The sequence below is a fragment of the Nomascus leucogenys genome, chromosome 1a (assembly GCF_006542625.1).
Source record: "Nomascus leucogenys isolate Asia chromosome 1a, Asia_NLE_v1, whole genome shotgun sequence".
Lineage (NCBI taxonomy): Eukaryota > Metazoa > Chordata > Mammalia > Primates > Hylobatidae > Nomascus > Nomascus leucogenys.
Window position 1 is genome coordinate 37,234,886 of NC_044381.1, and position 21,659 is coordinate 37,256,544.

Consider the following 21,659-nt stretch of genomic DNA (forward strand, 5'->3'; position numbering starts at 1 on the left):
TGAAAATATTCTCTGATATTATCTACTGTAAATATTGTTTTAAACTTTCACATTTAAATTTACAATCCACCTGGAATTGGTTTTTGTTTATAGTGTGAGTTAGGAGTCATGATTCATTTCTTTCCCATATGGAGAACCAGCTGACCTGGGCCACTTACTGAAAAGACTATCTTCTCCCTACTGCTCTGCACACCTCTTTCATCATACATAAAATGTCCAAATGTGTGGGTCTGAGTTGGGCTTTCTATTCTCTCTATTTCTCTTAGTTTCTATCTTTGCACTAGTAGCACACACAGCCTTCATTACTATAGTTTTAAACTAAGTCCCAATATCTGGTAGTGTAAGTCCTCCACTTTATAGTAGGGTGCTGAGAGTGGGGCCGGAAAGTTATTTGGTGGGGGGTTCAGAAATATTCTCATTGAGGTGACATTTTTTGCTGTGACCAGAAAGACCAGAGGAAGCCAGCCCTGCCCAAGTATTTGTGTGATGGTTACTTTTATGTGTCAACTTGACTAGGCTAAGGGATGCCCAGGTAGCTAAGAAAACATTATTTCTGGGTGTATCTGTGAGGCTATTTTCAGAAGAGATAAGCATGTGAATCAGTAGGCTGACCTTACCAATGTGAGTGGGGATCATCCAATCCTTTGAAGGCCCAAGTATAACAATAAGATGAAAGAAGGGTGAATTCTCTCTCTCTCTCTCTGAACTGAGACATCCTTTTTCTCCTGCCTTTGGACATCAGAGATCCTAGTTCTCATGCCTTCTGACTGTGGAATTTACACCGGCGGCTCCCCAGGTTCCCAGGTCTTCAGACTCAGACTGAATTACATCACTACCTTTACTGGTTCTTTTGCTTGACTATAACATAGGGTAGGACTTCATAGCCTCTGTAATCATATTAGCCAACTCCCGTAATAAATTTTCTCTTAGCTATCTATATCTATATATCTATATATATATATCTCTACTTATCCTATTGGTTCTGTTTCTCTGGAGAACCCTAACTAATACAGATTTTGACACTAAGAGAGGAAAAGAATTTTAAGGATTAGTTTTCTGAACTGGTTTTGGGGGTTTCTGAAAATGGCTTTCTAATCTGTTTAGACATAAAGATGCTAATGACTTCATTTCCAGTAGTAGAGAGAGCATTGATAGTCCATGTAGCGAACTATTCATAGAGATGTGCAAAATATCTGGATTGGGTACTTCTAATTAACCACTTATAAGAAGGAAAGAGCTAAGTAAGTCTGTGTATGATACTTCCAAACATTTTTTGAAAACTAAGAAATATATTTTTGTTGGTTGATTGCTTTCACTACTGGATAAAACAGTGAAAGAAAAGCTATCTGAGTCAGGTATTTGAATTCCAAGCTCAAGAGCCACATAAATGACTTAATTAAGAGTGTCTAGGTGTGCCCTGAGGGAAAGGCTTATCTCCTGTAGATGCAGGACTGAAATTACTGAAAATCAGACACAGGATCTTATCCCAGCAATTGGACAAATTATAAGCAAGTTGAACCCCAAGCCTCCCAGGGTGTCCACTGTTAAAAGGTCAGGACTTCATTGGGAAACAGTGTTCTATACGTTGGGATGGGGATGTGTGAGAAAATTTTGATGAAGCTGGGGACACTGAGCTCCTAAATTTTGAAGTCTTCTTTGCCAGTGGAAGAGGTATCCCCACTCCCAGAAAAAGTGGCTTTCCCACCCCCAACAGAAATAGCTTCCCACCCACAGTGGTATCAGCTGTTCAACCTCTATCTGAGGGCATCAACTCTGCATTGTCTGAAGAAATGACGGCCTTATACGAGGTAGTTACCATGAAAGATAATAATGATGATTCTCCTCAAGATCTACCCCCACCACCTCTCTCTAGACCTCTAACTAGACTCAAGTCCCAGCAGGCCCCTAAGGTTAGGGACAAAGTGTGATGCATGAGGAGGTACACTACACTCCAGAAGATCTGCTTGAGTTTACTAATTTATATAAGCAGGGATCCAGAGAACATGTGTGGGAATGGATGTTAAAGGTATGGGATAATGGTGAAGGAGCATAAAGCTGAACCAGACTGAATTTATTAAATGGGTTCACTAAGCAGAGATTTTGTAGCTTGAGAAGTTAGAAAGAGCACTAACAATTTGTTTGGTTAGTTTGCTGAGTCATGGATCAAAAGATGAGCAAATTGGAAATGACTGATCTTTCTTGGTTTAAAGTAGAAGAAGGGACTTAAAGGCTCAAGGATATTGGAATGTTAATGTGAATTTGTCATTTAAAACCTAATCACCCACACTGAAGATTCCAGAAGACATGTTTTTCTCCAATACTTTGAGAAATAAATTTGGGAGAGGAGCTCCAGCATCCTTAAAGAGCTCTGCAATCTCTCTTCTCTGTAGGCCAGACCTTAAAGTGGAACACAGCAGTCACTCAACTGGAAAACCTAAATGCAATAGTGAGTATTTGGATTTTGGACTGGCCGGGGTGAAGTGGAGGCTCAACAGCCCAGACAAGGTGGTCTAAATTACCATAATGAATAGCTGAGTCAAAGAAACAATCAGAATTATCTGAATTGCACAGCCCTATAATGTTGGCTACTCATTTACACCAGCGGCTTCCCAGGTTCTCAGGTCTTCAGACTCAGACTGAATTACATCATTACCTTTCTGGGTTCTTTTGCTTGACCACAGCATATTGTAGGACTAGTTAATTACAGTGTTCTTAGAAGTGAAACAGATAGGAAGTCTACTAAATTCTTATATGATCCATATAAGCAGAAAAATTCCAGGTCAAGTCACCAAAAGTCTAATTTGAATCTAAAAACAAATAATCATGGCCCCTCAACCAATTCCAAGTCTTGAGCCTGTTTATACACTTGGAACCCTTTGAATGAAGGGGAAGTTGGGCCTCCTCAAGGAAAGACACAACTGAAAAATTTAGACAGTACTGTTAATCTCTCTCTCAGCCTTCCACAAGGAATATACAGCTCTTTACCAAGGTAACTGTGTATTGAAGAAAAGGAAATAATCAGACATTTCGGGGACTACTGGACACTGGCTCCGAACTGACATCGATTCCAGGAGAACTGGAATATCTTTGTGGTATCTTGATCACCCTTCCTTGCCATAAGATATCACACTAGTCTATTATGTTAATGACATTAGACTGATTGGACCTAATGAATGCGAAGTAGCAACTACTCTAGGCTTATAGGTAAGACATTTGTGTGTCAGAAAAGTGGAAAATAAATCTAACTATAATTCATAAGATTTCTACCTCAGCGAAATTTTTAGGGGTTGGATGGTGTGGGGTATGTCAACCTATCCCTTCTAAAGTGAAGGGGAAGATGTTGCATCTAGCTCTTCCTACAGCCAGAAAGAGACACAATGCCTGGTGGGGCTGTTTGGATTTTGGAGGCAACACATTCTTCATTTAGGTATGTTATTCTGGACTTTCCAAGTGGCCCAAAAGGCTGCTAGTTTTGAGTAGGTTTGAAAACAGAAGAAGGTTCTGCAAAGGTCCAAGCAGCTGTCCAAGCTGGTCTGCCACTTGGTCTGCCACAAGTACTATTGATCCAGCAGATTCAATGGTACTTGAGGTGTTAGCAGCAGAGAGGGATGCTGTTGAGAGCCTTTGGCATCCTATAGGTGAATTGCAGCTCCTGTCTTTAGGATTTTGGAGCAAGGCACTACCATCATCTACAGATAACTAATCTTCTTTTAAGAGATAGCTCTTGACCTGCTACTGGGACTTAGTAGAAACTGAATGCTTGATCAGGCATGGGCCACCAAGTTACTATGTGCCCTGAGCTGCCCATCATGAACTTAGTGTTATCTGGTACACCAACCCATAAAGTTGCCATGCACAGCAAGACTTCATCATCCAATGGAAGTGGTATATATATATGTATGTATATATGTATATATATATGTATATGTATGTATATATATGTATGTGTATATATGTGTGTGTGTGTATATATATACATATATATATATATATGATTGAGCCTGAACAGGATCTGAAGGCAGAAATGTTACAAGAAGAAGCTAAAATAAAATAAATACACATGCATGCACAAAATAGAAACTATGAAGAGGTGATAATAGGCTAATTAGCTTGATTGTGATGATCATTTCACAATGCATGTGTATATCAACCATCAAATTGTACACCATATATAATTTTATGTCACTAAATCTGTTAAAATATGTAAAAATAAATGAATTAATGAAATAAAAAATAAAATAACTTAAAAATAAGAATAAGCTCCATCTGAAGCACTACTTGCATAGTGCACATTAAAAACCACATTCTGCTGCTGCTGGCTGGAGGACTTGAATACCATTCAGAATTTCCCCTAACACTGTGCAGCTCTTCATCTAAAACCATAAATACAAAATTGCTGGCAAGGTACTCTCCCTGGTCCTCAATTTTCCACACCTATAAAATGAAAGCATTAGGAAAACAGATATTTTTCTTTCTCAGTTTTGACATTCTATGCTTTGTGCTTCATAATTCCTAACTCTTCTTAGCTTGGCCTTCATTGCAAAGTGAGGCTAATAGCTTTGGTGTAGAAGTGACCAGAGATTATATATGCCAGTTTGGGGCTCAGTATGTCACCATATTAACCAAAGTCAGGCAATGTATGCGGCAGAGGTCATTGGGTTCTTAGTTTTCTTTTCTTTTTTTTTTTTCTTTTTTTCTTTTTGAGACACAGTCTCACTCTATCACCCAGGCTGGAGTGCAGTGGCACAATCTTGGCTCACTGCAACCTCCGCCTCCTGGGTTCAAGCGATTCTCCTGCCTCAGCCTTCCAAGTAGCCGGGATTACAGGCATGCACCACCACGCCTGGCTAATTTTTGTATTTTTGGTAGAGACAGAGTTTCACCATTTAGCCAGGCTGGTCTTGAACTCCTGACCTCAGGTGATCCGCCTGCCTCAGCCTCCCAAAGTGCTGAGATTATAGGCGTGAGCCACTGTGCCTGGCCAGGTTCTTACGTTTCAATATCGCAGAAAGCTAATTAAAGATCTTAATCTCACTTAAATCTCTTGATTTTACTCAGTAGTAACAGTGAACACATGGTGAAATCTGGCCCACTTAACTCAGAAATTTCATTTTAGGACAATATTTCAAACTCCTTTCCCATCTAGGCATTCTTCAGTAGCCAGACATGTGACACACCTGACTCTCTTCACCTCCCTCTTAGTGAAGGTTTGGGGATTAGAGATGCACTCAAAGCCAGAACTCAGTGGCCTACATCACCAATCCTTGGATTACTACGAGCTCACCTAGAGTCTAAAAGAACAATTCTCCTTATGCCCATTGTGACCCTGGAGAAATTACTTCTCTCCTCAGTTGTTGTTTCTCACTTAGCATCTCATTTTGAAAATCTTTGTTTCACTGTGGCCACTATGACCTCTGCTCCACTGAGCTTTCTGGCTTTAATTATTTCCCCTTCAATCAGTTCCAAAGAGCCCTACTGAAGTAGCACCAGAAACTTGCATTGGTATTCCACTCTTTAAACTCTAATTATTTCTCATTTAAATATTAATTACCACTCCAACATTCCTGCATTTGTGGTCATCTTGTCAGCACATCTCACTGACCTAAATGAAGAAATTCCTGTTCCTTTTACTCCAGATTATCCATATAATTCTTCTTGAAGCCATTCTTGGGATATACTGAGGAAAGTACCTCAATTTTGGAGTCTGCTGACCTAGGGTTTAAGTGTTGACTGCACCACTTACTTAGCAAATTTCAGAAAGGTATTAAATTCCTATAAATGGGAATGTCTACTTTATAAGGTGTTTCAAAAATTCAATGATAATGTATGTGATATTCACACCACAGGGTCAGTCTGTTCAAGCAGTACCCTGTCACTGGTGGCTAAGAAGATGAAGATAAGTACCCATGGGATTCCATGAACAGAGCAGTCATCTCTACTGACCTCAGCCACAAAACACCAGCCCTTCTAGCTTCCCTGGATCCTTTGCTAACTGTGCTTTTTTCTGGGATAGTATGTAGTTCTCTATTTGGCTTGAGAACAGAACACTCCTTCAAATGGTTGAAGTATCTTCATTATATACATGGTCTGTGCTTTATCATACTAATTTTTTTTTCGAGGCAAATTCTCACTCTGTCGTCCAGGCTGGAGTACAGTGACATGATCACAGATCACTGCAGCGTTGAACTCATGGGGTCAAGTGATCCTCCTGCCTCAGCCTCCTGAGTAGCTGGGACTATAGGCACACACCACCAGGTCTGGCTAATTTTTTATTGTTATTATTTTTTTTTTAGAGATGGGGTCTCACTATGTTGCCCAGGCTGGTCTCAAACTCCTGGGCTCAAGTGATCCTCCCACATTGGCCTCTCAATGTGTTGGGATTACAGATGTAAGCTGCCTTGCCCAGCCCTAAAGTTTTTTTCTTATGGTAAAATACACAAAAATGTACCATCTTAACCATGTTTAATTGTGCAACTCTGTGGTGTGAAGTACATTCACATTGTTATGTAGCCATCGCAACTATCCATCCCCTGAACTTTTAAAAGAATCATCCCAAACAGAAAGTCTATACCAACTAAACACGAACTCTCTATTCTTCCCTATCCCCAGCACCTGGAAACTACTTTCTGTCTCTACGAATTTGCCTATTCTAGCTACCTCACATGAGTGGAATCATATATTTGTCCTTCCGTGACCTGCTTATTTCACTTAGTATAATGTCCTCAAGGTTCATCTATGTTGTAGCATATGTAAGAATTGCACTTCTTTTTAAGGCTGAATCATATTCCATTGTACATATATACCTGATGTTGTTTATCCATTCATCCACGGATGAACATTTGGGTTGCTTCCACATTTTGGCTATTGTGACTTTATCCTGTTTTATATTCTGCAGCAATTTACATCTTTATTTTCAGAACTATTATCTTCATATTAACAGTTATAGGAAAAGAGCAATGAAAGACTTTTATTTGTTTTCATTTTTTGGCCATTCCTTTTTTTTTTTTTTTTTTTGGCAGCCACAAAGACTGGGATTTCTAATTCTATGATATGATAAGTAGACAATTTAAGCTATCTATCTTTTTTTCTGTTTCCCTTTAAAAAAAAGAAAATAGCATTTTTCTAAAATATGATCACGTCAGTTTGGTCTATTTTTATACGTGTTAAGGAGAGCACTAACAGACAAAAGAATAACAACATAGCGATTAGGTATTTAGTTTTTTTTTAAAAAAAAGAAAAAAAAGGTTGACGATGGGGCAATAGATAGCCTGCCTCTTCTCTAACCAAGTTGTGAACTGTTTAAGAAATTGACAATAAACAGTATGGCATATGGAGGCCAGAACATTCCTTTTATTATGAACAAAGTTGATTTGAGAGAATGCAGCTTATCTCTACTTGCAGGCAGATGGCCATCTTAATTCTATACCCCAGAATTAAACAGGTCTCCCAGCCACTCATAGACAGGTCTGGAGAGAAGGAAAAATTATCAACTGACAGTCTGATTAAATGCTTGTCTTTTATACCTGCTATGGTTTGAATGTGCCTCCTCCAAAACTAATTGTTGCTAATGTGATAGTATTAAGAGGTGAGGCCTTTAAAAGGTGATTAGGCCACGAGGACTCCTATCTTGTGAATGGGATTAGATGCCCTTATAAAAGGGCTTGAAAGAGGGAGTTCATCCCTTTTTGTTCTTCTGCCTTCTGTTATATGAGGACACAGCATTCTTCCCCCACTCCTCAAGGATGCAACAGTCAAGGCCCCATCTTGGAAGCAGAGAGAATAGACCCTCACCAGATAAATGAACCTGCCAGTGCCTTCATCTTGGACTTCCTAACTTCCAGGACTGTGAGGAAACAAATTCCTGTTCTTTATAAATTACCCAGTCTGTGGTATTCTGTTATAGCAACTCAAAACAGACTAACGCAATGCCCTCAACCCACTTCTCTGCCTTGGTACCCATCATATTGTGTAGCAATGAATTTTGGCCTGTCTCCTTCCTATGAGCATGTTGCTTTCATCCATTCTTCCACCAACTCAACTGCTTTTATTGAGTGCCTGTTTTGGGCCTAGCAATACACTAGGTCTTGCATTCAAGACCTCACAGAGGTGACAGAAACTGACATGACACCTACCCTTAAGGAGAGCAGAATAGAAAATATTGCAAAGGAGACAGAGTGTGGCACTAGACAGTAAGAAGGGCAGAGTGAGTTAACAAAGTGGGAGAAAGCTTTTCTTGGGAAGTCACATTTTTTATGACGCCTCAAGTTCAAGGAGCACTTCACCAGTATGTTATACTCTGGTGTCCAGTAGAGGCATATAGCATGTAGCAGAGCTCAATAAATGCTTAACAAATTAATGAATGAGTGATATATGTGAAAGCACTTTATACGCAAAGTACCACACAGATGTTAATCATTATCATTTAGTTAATATGGAGAGATCTACTTTTATTCAGCTTCTCTGAAACACCCAAAAATATATATATGGCAGTGTCTGGAGACATTGTGAGTTGTCACAACTGGAGTTGAGGGGAGATGTGGTAATGAAGTCTAGTGAGTAGAGACCACAGTTGCTACTAAACATCCTACAATATACAGGGCAATCCCCCAAAATGTCAATAATGCCACTATTAAGAAATCAGATTCTAAAACAATTACTGTGTTTACATGTGCATTCACCTGTTTTACAGTGGAGAAACATTTCACCGTATAAACATAACACAACTAATGCTAACATTTTTGCATTCATTCATTCAACAAATAATTACTAAACACCTAGTATAAGATGGTATAGTCCTCAAGATGGTGGGGATTTTTATTTTATTTGTAGAGAAAGGGGCTTGCTCTGTCTCCCAGGCTGGAGTACAGTGGAAGGATCACAGCTCTCTGCAGCGTTGAACTTCTGGGCTCAAGTGCTTCTCCAGTCTCAGCTTCCCGAGTAGCTGGGACTATAGACATGTGCCACCACTCCTAGCTAATTTTTTTTTATTTTTTGTACAGACAGGGTCTCACTATGTTGCCCACGCTGGTCTGAAACTCCTGGCCTCAAGCCATTCTCCCACCTCGGCCTCCCAAAGTGCTAGGATTATAGGCATGAGCCACCACACCTGGCTGGATTTTTAAAATATTAAAGACACATCTTCGACCATTTGGAAGTATGTGAGATACTTTAAGAAAGTTACTAAAGTTCTAAATAAATAAATGTGCTAAAAGCTCAGGAGAGACCACACCTGACTGTGAAGAAGAAAGGCTTTATACACCCTGAAGGGCTTTGGAGGGCAAAAGCATTTGCAAGAGGAACAGGGAATGGCCTAACTGGAGCACTGTGGTATGCAAGGACACCGCATAAGGGAGTATGGAGAAGACCAATTTGCGTCAAGTTCAGGACTTGACTTGAAAAAAAATCAGAGCAGTGAAAAATACAATAAAAAAGAAGCAGAGCCGGGCACAGTGGCTCACGCCTGTAATCCCAGCACTTTGCAGGGCCGAGGTGGGCAGATCACCTGAGGTCAGGAGTTCGAGACCAGCCTGACCATCATAGAGAAACCCCGTCTCTACTAAAAATACAAAATTACCTGGGCATGGTGGTGCATGCCTATAATCCCAGCTACTCAGGAGGCTGAGACCTGGGAGGTGGAGGTTGCAGTGAGCCAAGATTGCACCACTGCACTCCAGCCTGGGCAACAAGAGCAAAACTCCATCTCAGAAAAAAAAAGAAAAAGCAGCAGAACGCAGACTGTTAAGAACTTCTGAATGCTAGACTAAGTTCACTTATTGAAATGAAAAATTAATAGTATCCTAATAGCATCTTTTACTCTCTAATCAAGGCTAGTCCCCTGAGTTTATCCTTACCCCTAAACACACACTCACATAGTATTTTTATCTACCTTTTGTTTTCTTTATTCAAATAATGCTCTCACCTCTATTTTTAACTGGCTAAAATCAGCATTTTTAACGCAAATATTAAAGTAAGCACCATAACATTATATAAAACAGTTTAAATGAAGAATTGAGCTAGAATGTTATATTCTAACTTTTTTCTATGAAAAGGATCATTACTTTTGAAAACAGAATTAAAAAATCAAAAGGCAGACTTAACAAAAAGAGAAGCCCATTCACCACTAGGTTCTTTGACTTCTTTTTATCAGATGACTCATTTAAACTAGCAATTCCTAGTAATCTTTATACCATCTACCTTTAGCAAAAAGACCTTCAAAATCTGCACCTAAAATATCCTAACAAAGTGCTAACATAGGGAAAGTTGCTAACATTTTTAATCAGACATCAAGTGATGGTATGTGTATGTGGGGTATGTGGTCTCGAGTGTTTATTTTTATTTTCTTTAGGAGCAAAGAAATGTAATAAACAACTGTTTTCATAACAAGAAAAATATAAAACCATGTCACCGGGATAAGGGCAGAGTATAGTATCTTTAGTGTAATTTACATGTTTAAACTCTACATACATAAAAACAAATATTTCATAAGAATCTCTAGAATTTCCTAAAGTAAACTATGATTTTTTTTTTTTGAGATAGAGTCTCTGTCACCCAGGCTGGAGTGCAGTGGTGTGATCTTGGCTCACTGCAACCTCTGCCTCCCGGGTTCAAGTGATTCTCCTGCCTCAGCCTCCCGAGTAGCTAGGATTACAAGCGTGAGCCACTGTGCCCAGCTGGTTTTTTATAAAGTAATATACCACCATTAATTTCTCATACACAGGATTAAGTGGTAGTACTTTGGTTACTTTAAGGTGTCACTGCTGGGATATTTATCAAAAGGAGACAGAAATCCAATAGCTGGCAATGACACAGCAACGGTTACTGAAAAGAACTGTTAATATTATCTGAAAGATTAAAACTGCATCTTGCTCCTTTAATTTTCAACTCGTTTGAAAAATGAGGGCCTGGAAAGTACTCTGTTCATCACCACACTAAACTTGGCCACAGGGCACCCTATATTCACACTTCATGTTCCTGTAACTATGTACACATCATCTATAAAAGTTCCTTGTTTCACCTGAAAAGCAGCACAGACTAGTATTCATATCTACTGACAGCCATCATAACCTGAGTAAGTGTGCAGCATGAACAAAGAGGCCTTTATAAAGCCAAAGGAAAAGCTCTTAGTAACGACCCGTTTCAGCTGAGACAAGCTGATCTCCACTTGTGAAATTATACTTAATCATTCACCAAAATAGCTGCATGTAATAAACCACTTAAACCATCTTTTTTAGAAAGGTAAAGGGGGCTGGGTGCAGTGGCTCACACCTGTAATCCTGGCACTTTGGGAAGCTGAAGTGGAAGGATCACTTGAGCCCAGGTAGTTGAGACTGCAGTGAGCCATGATAGTGCCACTGCACTCCAGCACAGGCAACAGAGTAAGACCTTGTCTCCCCCAGCAAAGGAAAAAAAAAAAGGAAAAGAAGGGAGGGGCTAATTTTCTATGAATTCCTTTTTACACTTAATTCACTTTCAATGCTTGCACTTTCAAATGTTTCAATGTTTTTAAAAATGAAGTTTTAAGTCTTGATTCTGGAAGATAGTTCTAGAACTAGCACTAGTCCAATTTCAGAAGTTTTTATCGCAACCATTAAGAAACCATTCCATTTTCATTTAAGTCAAAAATACTTTAAAAGTTAACTTAAAATTTTGGTAGTTTGCTTGAATGCTGCTCTCATATGTACCAGGAAGGCTCTCAAGGTGTTAATATCCCAAAAGAGTATTCATGGGTTATCAATAAGAATCCCTACTGTGCTGGATCATTAGTTCTCAACATTATATGTATTACCATCCGTCCACCTCTAAAGTCTCCTCTGCATAGCACAGAGTTTAATTTTTTCCAATGAAAGAAACTTCAAAATTAAAGAGATGTCATTACTCTTACGCAATCATGATATCCAGACACCACCATCTTAAGTGGGAAGATTCCGCTTACCACTACTGACTAACATGAAGAGATCTTTCCCAGAGACTAAAGAGCTGGGGCAATTTATTGGCAAACTTCTGAGAAACATATACTTCAAGACTGTACTCATTAAATAATTGTTCCCCTGATCTTCAGAATGCAACCTTCCCAATACACTCTTACTGAGCTCTTTGCACATTTCATTGTTACATCAAATTCCTTTGTCTGATAATAGCTCAGTCTTCCTGAGCTCAAACTAGTACATCTACCTTCTTTGTTTTTAAACTAAAATCTTTTTATAATCATTTTTTAAATGCAAAAAAATGGCAATGAATGGAGAAGACCTGAAAGGTCTTCTCTCAAGCTTCTAACAGCTCATTTCAAACATTTGCTTAGTACCCACTCTGAGCTAGAAACAGTGCTGGCACATGAGGACACAGCCTCTTTTCTTCTTAAAGTAATTAATCAGAAGAGACATTCCCAAAAGTAAAAAGATTCCAGTACGTGTCAGGTGTAGTGATCGACCTATGTATCAGGAAATAATGAATTATCCCGAGGGAAGCATGTTAAAATGTCATCAGTGGTGAGTCTGAGTTATTACTTCCTAAGCTCCTTTATCTTTTCCAGATTTTCTATGATATGTTATAATATGCATTTACTGATTTTACAGCCTGAATAAAAATCTAAATAACCAAAATAAAATAATAGAAATAGTACTAGTAACATTTATTGACTCTTATTATATATCCTGTGTGCTACATGCTTCACATGCATTATCTCACTTAATAAAATCACCCTATTAAAAAAAAGACTGTTATCCATATTTCAGAGAGGAGGGAGTCAAAATATGAAATAATTTGCTGGAAATGTCTTTTTCAGCTAGAATTTTTGCTTATTTCCTCAAAAATAAGCAGGGATTGGGACAAAAACAATCAGTTGTGTAAGCAGAAAAACTTGGAAATAAGTGCCATTGGTTGGATGTATAACCATAAGCAAGCAACTTAATCTCAGTGAGCCTCAGTTTCTCCTATTGTATTGTATTGCAAATGACTTAGTAGGCCCTAACTTATTTAGATTCTCAAGAATAACTCATTTAGGGTTCTCAAGAATAAATGATACTATGTATAAGAAAAATAAAGAACCCTGTCTGGCAAATAACTGACAACAGAATGCTAGTTATCAGTATCTTCATCAGTATAATCCAAAAAACCTGGACAAATTATTTAACATCTCTGAGTTCAGTTTCTCTACCTGTAAATTGGGGATAAAAATACCTACACCATGCAGTAACTATGAGAATTACATGAGATAATACACAGTACAGTGCCTGCAATGTGGTAAAACAGTCAAAACAGCTATTATAATTATCCACAGGACAAACAAAATGGAGCTGGCTAAATAAGGTACAGTACATGCATATGATGAAATACTTTGCTATTGAATATATAAGGACATGATAAAAATATTGACAATGTATAGCTGTTTAAAAATTATGTAGAGTAAAAGTCTTCTTTAAAAATATGTAAATATGTTACAAAATATATGAAAAGTAACAAGAACACATTCTAAGATCTACGATTTGTGGATTTTTAACTAACTCAATTTAAAAAAATTAAACAATTCTCACTATTATCACCACCACTATATGAAGCAAGAGGTTAAAACAACAATTTTTAAAATTCCCATATATGTGTATTTAGACAAGCAGGAGCATCATGCCCAGATACCCCATTCCATTACATTATCACTAGGATTCCTTAACATACATATATTCTTCTCTGAACATTAAAAAAACGGATTACTTCAAAACTTCTCAAATTTTAGTAAGAGAAAAGGAGACTATTTTGCTTCTAAGACATACATTTTTAATTCCCACAATTCCAGGCTTTCACATTTTGTATTGTTTAATACAGAAAAATTATTCTGACTAAAAATAGGAATAAAACATTTCCACAAGGAATAAAACAACATTTCCACAAGGGCAAATTCACCCCAAGGGTATGATGGCCGGGGTGAATTCACCCCAAGGGCCGGGCATGGTGGCTCATGCCTGTAATCTCAGCACTTTTGGAGGCCGAGGTGGGTGGATCACCTGAGGTCAGGAGTTCGAGACCAGGCTGGCCAACATGGTGAAACCCCCGTTTCTACTAAAAATACAAAAATTAGCCAGGCATGGTGGCGTGTGCCTATAACCCCAGCTACTCAGGAGGCTGAGGCGGGAGAATTGCTTGAACTCCGGAGGTGGAGGTTGCAGTGATCTGAGATCATGCCGCTGCACTCCAGCCTGGGCAAAAAGAGCGAAACTCTGTCTCCAAAAAAAAAACTTGATAAGATTTCATCCCTTTTCTCACTTTCTATTGTCCCAAGCAGCTATTTCATAAATCTGCCTCATAATTAACCAGCTCTGTTCTTCACAATCTTTAAATAAATAAATAGGCAGATCCTTTTTAGCTAGATGCAAAAAAACTACTTCACTTTGCACTTCCTTCTCCAACCCTCTGAACTTGTCTCCTTTCTGCAGGCCCAGTTGCCATTCTTCATGACACAGGCCAACCCTGATCCTATTCCACAATAGGAAACTTCACATGTCCTTAGAACTTCAACTTAATAAATAGTAACACAGTATGCTGCAGAACTTTGTATAAAAAAGGAGTAGTGGCCGGGTGCCGTGGCCTACACCTGCAATCCCAGCACTTTGGGAGACCAACGCGGGTGGATCACTTAAGGTCAGAAGTTCAAGAACAGCCTGGCCAACAATAGTGAAATCCCATCTATGTTAAAAATATAAAAATCAGCTGGGCATGGTGGCAGGCAACTGTAGTCCCAGCTACTCAGAAGGCCGAGGCAGGAGAATCACTTGAACCCAGTAGGCTGAGGTTGCGGTGAGCTGGGGTTGTACCACTGCACTCCAGCCTGGGCAACAGAGAGTCTCTGTCTCAAAAATTAATTAATTAATTAATTAATTAAACATAAAAAAGAGTAGTAATGGAAAAAGCCTACCTATATCATTTATTCGCCTGAACTCATTTATCATTATACCTTCATATAATTTTACACCTGAAAGGACTCCAGAGCTCATTTGGTCCACGGACTTCCTTTCAAAGGTACTAAAAATTTAGTTACAGTCATTTTGTGCCTAGACTAAATTCTCAGGGCTAGCAAAGATCCAGAGTCAGATTTCTTGATTTTCAGTTTAGTACTTTTCTTACTAAGTTACACTATTATCTACATTTTTTTTTTTAATTGAGGCAGAGTCTCACTCCGTCACCCAGGCTGGAGTGCAGTGGTGTGATCTCTGCTCACCGCAACCTCCATCTCCCAGGCTCAAGTGATTCTTCCGCTGCAGCCTCCAGAGTAGCTGGGATTACAGGCGTGTGCCAACACGACCAGCTAATTTGTATTTTTAGTAGAGATAGGGTTTCGCCATGTTGGCCAGGCTGGTTTATAACTCCTGACCTCAGGTGATCCGCCCAACTTGGCCTCCAAAAATGGTGGTATTACAGGCGTGAGCCACCATGCCTGGCTATTATCTACATATTTTGAGTGATAGTTAAATATTCTCTGAATATTAATTCTATCGTATAGCTTTATTTCTTTTTGAAAATATAAAGGAATCTAAAACTTAAACTGTAATTTTTCATTGTTCCCGCATAATGAAGTAACATAATATTTAGCTTAATTAAAAAACAAAACAAAACAAAAAAGCAGATTCATCTTTATGGTAGTTTGTCCTTTTTTTTTTTTTTTTTTTTTTTTTAAGACGGAGTCTCGCTCTGTCACCCAGACTGCAGTGCAGTGGCATGATTTTGGGTCACTGCAACCTCCACCTCCTGGGCTCCAGGGGTTCTCCCACCTCAGCTTCCTGAGTAGCTGAGATTACAGGCACCTACCACCACACCTGGCTCATTTTTGTATTTTTAGTAGAGACAGGGTTTCACTATGTTGGCCAGGCTGGTCTTGAACTCCTGACCTCAACCGATCCACCTGCCTTAGCCTCCCAAAGTGCTGGGATTACAGGCATAAGAATCTGCACCCAGCCTAAAAACCTTTTTAAAGAAATGGAATATATTAGTGGGCTTGGTTGGGTGACATGCACCTATGGTCCCAGCTACTTGGGAGGCTGAGGTAGGAAGACTGCTTGAGCCCAGGAGTTTGAGGCTGCAGTGAGCTATGATGGCACCACTGCACTCCAGCCTGTGTAACAGAGCAAGACACTGTCTTTTAAGAAAAATAAAATTAGAAGTTACTTTTATTCAATTCCACCATAATTTTTAATAACTGAAAAGACTTGAAGGTCTTCATGCCCAAAACAATTATCATTACACTGAATTAAAGATAAACATACCCTATTTTCCTTAACTTTTGTCTTAGCTTATCATAAAAAGCCCTACAAGTGATTCAAACTGTTGGACCTAAATAAATGTAATAAGGTTTTAGTAAGGAACAGATAAATAATCATTTTGACCATACTAAAACATACCAAATCGATTTTAACCACACAATAAATTCATTAAAATAGCCCAATAAATTTCATGACTAGAAATTTCCATATTTATGAAAAAATGGTTTTATTTCAGTTCCTAGAGGAACCAGTGCTTAAATGGAATTGCTTAATATTTAACTGACAGAGAGCTCATCCTGAGTCCTGTCTCAAATATATTTGGTACTTGAAATTTAACCTAAGTAAATAAAAACATGAAGAATGAAAACTCTGGACTTACCACCTCAGATTCTGAGCCTATTAAAACATAAAAAGGAAGCATTTTCAGTTAACAGTACATTTAAAGGCAAAGGTATTTATATGATTTTTATTGCACAAACATACTGATTAAGCAAGCCAATTCTCCGTACCTTCCAACTAAAGAAAAGTGGGTTCATTTTGCCTCCTGAATTCATTTTAGACTCCTTAGTAATTTCTTTTTTTGAGACGGAGTCTCGTTCTGTCACCCGGGCTGGAGTGCAGTGGCGTGATCTCGGCTCACTGCAACCTCCACCTCCCGGGTTCAAGCAATTCTCCTGTCTCAGCCTCCCGAGTACCTGGGGCTACAGGCAAGCACCACCACGCCCGGCTAATTTTTGTATTTTGTTAGCAGAGACGGGGTTTCCCCATGTTGCCCAGGATGGTCTCAATCTCCTGACCTCGTGATCCGCCCGCCTCAGCCTCCCAAAATGCTGGGATCACAGGCGTGAGCCACCATGCCCTGGCCTAGACTCCTTAGTAATTTCTTACTGATATGCCATACCAGCAAATCCACCCAAATCTCCTTTTCAACCTAAGAAGCTAGGCAAAAAACAATATATTTTTGGAAGTCTACATTTAAGGAAACATGTACTATTTAAAATAAATTATAAAGGTAAAAACAAATTTGTTTAAACCAAAAAATTTCAAATGTTTACTTCTTTTTAAATTGAAATACCATGGGAGATCTACATACCATTCTGAACTTCTTGACACCTTTTAATCCAGTCATGAAATTAGCATCTGCACCTAGAAAGAAAAACCTATCACATCACTCATCTGCACAACCTGTTAATCAGCAAATACTTATTAAATACCTACTACATCCCAGGCACTGTTCTAGGCACTGGGGAGTCAGCAGTGAATAAAACCTGTCTTAACAGAACTTATGGCAAACTCTGTTATAGCTATAAACATACCAATAATTTAACAGTTGTTCATCCTGAAACATTTTGATTTTTTTAAATTAATTTTAACTACAGTCGACCTCACTAATTTCATAGATATAAATAATGTACATTTCCCTCAATCCCTCTGCCCTTAGAGAAGCTTCCTCATACACACAACAAAGTCAGATCTAAATCAGACTCCCAAAATGCCATTAGTTAGGGTAGGGAGGAGGCTTGGTAACTGGGAGCTGAGTTGAGGTCCATAAGCCTTCCCCAGCCCCAGCTCGCTCTTCAATGCGGCTACCTATTCAGTCCACTATTCTCTCAGTGGCTTTATCTGTTCCCATCCCTTTCCTACCAACACCAAGAAGCATCTTTAAATTCTGTGAAGTTTTCTCATATATCCAAGTTACATGGGGGTCAAGAAGCTACAGGTGATAAATTATATACTTACAGATAATAGCGTAAATGTATGCATAAACAAAGTATTCATTTCTGGAGACACAGAACAATGATTACATTTATACACAGTGCATAGTGAAATACGTTAAAAACACTGAAAGTACTCTAAATAAAAGCCTACTAATTCAAGTTAACTCCAGCCAAGAGTAATCTGGAAATTTTAAATTAAAAATCTCTTAAAACAAAATTTTCTAATTTACTAATTTATAAAAGAAATACAACTACATGGGCCTTAATAAAAATTTTAAATATACTGTCTCACACACACTATACTCTAGAGAAGAGGGTTTGAATAACTTATTATTTTAAATAATCAGTAACTAAAACCAAGCAGTCTATCATACAAAGAGGGGAAAAGGTAATATTCTGAGTTATAAATTTTTTACCCTGTCTGATAAAAATAGAAGCCTAAAAGTTTAACTTAAATTTTTCCTGGATTTAAATTTAAAGATAAATTTGTTTTTTAGTGAAATATCCTTAATAGCAATTTTACCAAAGAGGCCTTCTTCTAAAGGCCACCTCTGAAGTAATTAGAGAATAAATGTCAATGGCATGATATTAAGATATTATTCGGCCGGGTGCGGTGGCTCACGTCTGTAATCCCAGCACTTTGGGAGGCTGAGGCGGGTGGATCACGAAGTCAGGAGTTTGAGACCAGCCTGGCCAACATGATGAAACCCCCATCTCTACTAAAGATAAAAAATTAACTGGGCGTGGTGGCACGCATCTGTGATCCCAGCTTCTCTGGAGGCTGAGGCAGGAGAATCACTTGAACCCGGGAGGCAGAAGTTGCAGTGAGCCGAGAATGCACCATGCACCATTGCACTCCAGCCTGGGAGACAGGGCGAGACTCTGTCTCAAAAAAAAAAAAAAGAAAGAAAAAGAAAGAAAGGAAAAAGGAAGGAAAGGAAGGAAAGAAAATGAAAGAAAGGAAAGAAAGAAAGAAAACTCAAGAAAAGAATTTAGGGGCCAAGTGCAGTGGCTCATGTCTGTAATGCCAGCGCTTTGGGAGGCCAAGGTAGTAGGATCACTTGAGGCCAGGAGTTCAGAGACCAGTCTGGGCAATGTAGCGAGACCTCATCTCTACACAAAAAATGTTTAATGAATTAGCTTAGTGTGATGGCACATGCCTGTATTCCCAGCTACTCAGGAGGCAGAGGCAGAAGGACAGCTTAAGCCCAGGAACTCAAGGCTGCAGTGAACTATGATGGTGCCATTGCTCTCAAGTTTGGGTGAAAGAGTAAGGCGCTGTGCCCCCAGGTCCAAAAAGAAGAAAAAAAAAAGAAAGGAATTTAGGCAGGAAACTTTTCTATTGCTCTTAAAAGTAATAAGGCCTAGAAATGTAGAGGATGAGGTCAGGCATAAAGGCTCACACCTGTAACCCCAACACTTTGGGAGGCTGAGGTAGGTGGATCGCTTTAGCCCAGGAGTTCAAGACCAGCTTTTGTAACAGGGCGAAACCCTGTCTCTGCAAAAAAAAAAAAGCAAAATTTAGTCAGATGTGGTGGCACATGCCTATAGCCCCAGTGACTTGGGGGGCTGGGGTGGGTGAATCACTTGAGCTCAGTAGGCGGAGGTTGCAGGGACCCAAGATCACACCACTGCATTCCAGCCTGGGCAACAGAGTGAGACCTTGTCTCAAAAAAAAAGAAAATGTAGAGGATGGTATGACTCATGTTTTTTCAGGGTTTTCAAGTATGTATCAAGGCACTAGATAACTTGACTCTGGAATTTGCTAGGAGTGTCGATATGCTGTCTTCCTGACTGAATAGCCCTATTATTCACATACCAAAACTGAAACTGGGATAAGCAAATTTGACAATAAGCCCTGTCACCCAGACCTTTCTTTTCCTAATTTGTAGCTTCCATTTGTGTAATCAGGCCTAAAATCCCTTTTTTGAATAGGTATACAGCAGAAAAGCAAACATTCAAAGCAGTACAGAGTAAGAATTTAACATATAATACGTAAGAGCAGAGTTTCTTAACTCAGCACTACTGACATTTTGAACCAGATACTTCTCTGTTGGGCAGGACTGTCCTGGCCATTATGGGATGTTTCGTAGCACCCCCTGGTTTATACTCATTAGATGTCAGTAGCTCATCACCCATCCACCATTCTTGATAATCAAAAATCTCTTCAAACATTGCCTAAAGTTTCCTGGGAAACAATTGTTTCCAGTTAAGAACCACTGCTTTACAGAATTGTGATAAAACTCTATCATAACATAAAGATAAAATAATAGTACAAGTAGGATTATGTAGTCTACAATTTTCTGGGATTACTCACAACCTCTGTCTTAGTATTTTTCCGATTTTAAAATTCTTGCTCTCACAATTCCTATATATGTCTAAATATCCACAATGCTGTGATAATTTTCATATATTCCCCTCAAAAATACAACATTAAAAACTAACAATACTCTCAAAACTCTGGGTTTCTTCTGTACTGTCTTATAATTTATCCAAATGTACACTTCACTTCTCCACAAAAACCTTATTGTTAAGATTTCCCATCTCAGCATTCTTAATAACTTAAAATGAACAGACTTCTGACCAAGAAAGCAAATTAAACTTTCATTTCTCCATTAGGAAAAACAAAGCCAGGCCAGGTGCTGGTGGCTCACACCTGTAATTCCAGCACTTTGGGAGGCTGAGGCGGGTGGATCACAAGGTCAAGAGATCGAGACCATCCTGGCCAACATTGTGAAACCTCACCTCTACTAAAAATACAAAAATTAGCTGGGCATGGTGGCACACAGCTGTAGTCCCAGCTACCTGGGAGGCTGAGGCAGGAGAATCACTTGAACCCAGGAGGCAGAGGTTGCAGTGAGCCAAGATCACGCCACTGCACTCCAGCCTGGGTGACAGTGCGAGACTCTGTCTCAAAAAATAAATAAATAAATAAAATAAAGAAAAGAAAAGAAAAAAAGCCAGACTAAGTACAGAGAGCATGGTAAGTGTTTCTATATAGTTTTTTACTTCTAATGGTAAGTTTATCTGTGGTTTAAATGCTGAAAGGCTAATTTAACCAATTTTAAGTGATCTCATATCTGCAATCAATATGAAATGTAATTAAGGTGAGAAAAACAGGTATTGGGTTTCTGTAATTAACTTGAGATTAACATTAACAAAATTCAGCTTTGGCATTTAAGACAGAAATGGATAAGTTTATAAAACCATAATTTAATACTTACTAATTTTTATCCTTCTATAAAAGTTTCTAGAGCAGCAGCATAGTTTTTTTAATGGTATTCACATATCCTGCATAAACATATTTAAAACAAATTAACACACACACAAGATCTGGAAAATAGCCTTCTTTCTAAATAAAAACATCTTAGTATTTTCTATTGTTGAAAGAAAAAATTTATTTTAAGTATATGTTAGTAAGCCAAGAGACTTTCTAAAATACTGTTAACATCTAGTACAATTTCCAGTAAAATTCAATTTTAGAACTTACTTCAGAAGGAATTTCACTTTAATTGTACATACTTGCTTATTCCAAAATATATACAAAGGAATTAAAGCAGTTTCTTACTTAAAAAATAAAGTTACACTTATCAACAGAAACAAGATGGGATATAAAGCACATAGATACAGAGCTTTCACACCATTAAATGTAGTCTATTCAGCTTGGTTGAAGAATAGGATGTCCTCTAGTCAGTTA